Source organism: Otolemur garnettii, unplaced genomic scaffold (genome assembly GCF_000181295.1).
Source record: "Otolemur garnettii isolate 467f Iridium unplaced genomic scaffold, OtoGar3 scaffold00053, whole genome shotgun sequence".
NCBI classification, from domain to species: Eukaryota; Metazoa; Chordata; class Mammalia; order Primates; family Galagidae; genus Otolemur; species Otolemur garnettii.
In genome coordinates this window covers 2,452,797-2,455,935 of record NW_003852448.1, presented here as the reverse complement: position 1 = coordinate 2,455,935, position 3,139 = coordinate 2,452,797, and the positions used below count along the sequence as shown (strand labels likewise).

At 32.7% G+C, this 3,139-nt stretch overlaps 1 pseudogene across 1 annotated transcript; it reads right to left on the bottom strand.

Annotated features, from left to right (window-relative positions):
• Nucleotides 1–1,261: 1,261 nt before the first annotated feature.
• On the bottom strand, nucleotides 1,262–1,786 carry LOC100945472 (annotated as a pseudogene). Its single transcript, XR_001161383.2, has one exon. The product of XR_001161383.2 is annotated as a 60S ribosomal protein L23a pseudogene (transcript).
• Between the last annotated feature and the right edge of the window lie 1,353 nt (nucleotides 1,787–3,139).

Sequence of the window (3,139 nt, the reverse complement as noted above, 5' to 3'; positions counted from 1 at the left end):
AATCCATGAATGAAGATGTTTTCCTAATTATTTAGATCGTATTTAATTTCTTTCAACATTTGGTAACTTTTGTACTTCTTTTGTTTAATTTATTGTGAAATATTTTTACTTTATGAGGCTGCAGAATATGGAATTGGTTTTTAAATTTAATTTTCTTATTGTTCAAGTATATAGAAATATAAACAGTGTTTTACCTTAATCTTGTATTATGAAACCTTATGAAACGTATTTATAAATTCAAATAGTTTTTTGTAGTGGACTTCTTAGGATTTTCTATATACAAAATCATGTCACCTGTGTATAAAAAGATGATTTTATTTCTTCCTTTCCAATCTAGATGCTTTTTATATCTTTTTTGCCTAATTTCTTTGGCTAGAACTTGGAGTACAATGTTGAATAGAGGTGTGGAGAGCAGTCATCCTGGTCTTCTTCCTGATCTTAAGGGAAAGGCATCCAGTCTTTCACTGTTAAGTATGATGTTAGATGTGAGTTTTTCATAGGTGGGCTTTATCCTATTGAGAGAAAATTCCCTTCTCTTTCTTATTTATTATTTTTATCATCAAAGCATGTTAAATTTTGTCAAATACTTTTTATGTATCTACTGAAATAATTACATAATTTTTGTTTTTATTTTATTGACATGTGGTATTTGATTTTCAGATATTGAATCAATTCTGTATCTTTATGATAAATCCCACTTGGTCATGATTTGTAGTTCTTTTTATATGTCCCTATATTCAATTTGCTAGTATTTTGTTGAGGATGCTTGTGCTCATGTTATAAAAGACATTGGTCTATAGTTTTCTTTTCTTGTGATGTTTTTGTCTGGTTTTGGTATCAGAGTTATACCAGCTTTATAAAATAAGTTGGGAAATGTTCCTTCTCTTCTATTTTGTGGAAGAGTTTGTGGAGAATTAGTATTGATTTTTCTTTGAATGTTTTGTAGAATTCAACAGCAAATCTATCTGGGTCTGAGCTTTTATTTCTAAATAGTTTTTTAATTACTAATTCAATCCGTTCACTTGTAGATTTATTCAGAATGTATACTTCTTCCTAAGCCTGTTGATGTCTAGCATACTTTGTGCCTTTCCGGGAATTTGTTCATTTCATCTAGTTTATCTAATTTGTTGGTTTAGAATTATTCGTAATATTACTTTATGATCCTTTCTAGTTTGTACTGTCAGTAGTAATGCCCTCTTTTTATGTGTTTTTACTCTTTTTTTCTTGGTTGGTCTATCTAAAAATTTGTTGCTGTTGTTTATTTTATGGTGAAAAGTTATATATTTAGAATTAGCCAGCTGGACTTGGTTTAGATGATCCCAATTTTGTTGGCAACATCCAAAGCATCATAATCAGGAGCCAGTAGAACATATGCCTTCTTCTCACCATCAGGCCTGATCAGGGCATTGACCTTGGCTACATCAATATCATAAAGCTTCTTCACAGCCTGTTTGATCTGGTGCTTGTTGGCTTTGACATCCACAATGAACACAAATGTGTTGTTGGCTTCTATCTTCTTCATGGCAGACTCAGTGGTCAGGGGGAACTTGATGATGGCATAGTGGTCAAGCTTATTTCTCCTGGGGGCGCTCTTCCAAGGATATTTGGGCTGCCTCCGGAGCCTCAGAGTCTTTGGCTGCTGGAAGGTGGGTGATGTACGGATCTTCATTTTTTTGTGGCTGTGGATGCCTTTTAGCACTGCCTTCTTGGCCTTCAATGCCTTTGCTTTGGCTTGGGCTTTGGGAGGGGCAGGAGCTTCCTTCTTCACTTTTGGCACCATCTTGTGAAAAGGAATTTGTTGATCTTTTCAAAGAACTAGCTTTGGGTTTCATTGATTTTCTCTATAATTTTACTCTTCTTTTCCCAATGTCATACATGAAAGGTTAGATTATTGATTTAAAGTCTGTTTCTTCTTTCTTTCTTCTTTTTTTCTCATTTTTTTTTCTTTTTAGAGACAACAGCTTGCTCTTTAACTCAGGTTGAATTGCCTGACACAATCATAGCTCACTCCAACCTTATACTCTTGTGCTTAAGTGATCTTTCTCCTCAGCCTCTCCAGTAGTTAGGACTACAGGTGTGTGCCACCATGTCCTGCTGATTTTTAAAATTTCTTGTAGAGATGGGGTCTTTCTATGTTGCTCAGACTGGTCTTGAATTCCTGGCCTCAAGCAATCCTCTTGTTTTCGTCTCTCAAAATCCTGAGATTTCTTTTTCTTTAAAAATATTTTAGAATATTATGGGGATACAAATATTTTAGTTACATAAATTGGTGTTTGTTTTTATATTCTTGCAATACTTCACTTAGAAGAATGGTCTCCAGTTCCATCCAGGTTGTTAAAAAAGATATTTTAGTATCTTTTAGTTCATAAAGTGCTGGGATTCCAAGTCTGAACCTAGCCTCTTCTTTCTTAATAAAGATATTTACAACTGAATTTTCCTCTAAGCTCTGCTTTTACTTCATCCCATAATTTGTGATATATTGTGTCTTTAATTTTCATTCATCTCAGAATGTTTTCTGATTTCCTTTGGGATTTCTTCTTTGATCCATTGATTTTTAGGAATATTGTTTAATATTCATGTTTTGTAAACTTTCTCAATTTTTTTCCTACCAATTTCTAATTTCATTCCATTGTGGTTGGAGAACATACTTTGTATTATATCTAGCTTTTAAAATGTACTTAGATCTGCTTTGTGGCCTAGCATGTAGTTTATCCTGGGTAATGTCCCATTCACACTTGAGAAGAATGTAGGGTATTCTCTGTTGCTATTAAATAGCATGTTCTATAGATATCTATTAGGTCTAGTCGGTTTATAGTGCTGTTCAAATTCTTTATTTCCTTGATTATATTCTGCCTAGTTGTTTTATCCATTATTGAAAGTGGGATACTAAAGTCTACCACTATTATTGTTTAGTTGTGTGTTCCTTTCTTCAATTACAACAGTTTTTGCTTCATGTAGTCTGAGTGTCTGTCTTAGATGCATATAAGTATATAAATGTTATATCTTCCCACTTGTATATATTATAATAAAATTTCCATGCTTATCTCTATGAAAAATTTTTTGAAAAGTCTATTTTGACTTATATTAGTCTACCCATTCTAGCTTTCTTATATTGGTGTTTATATTATATGTCTTTTTC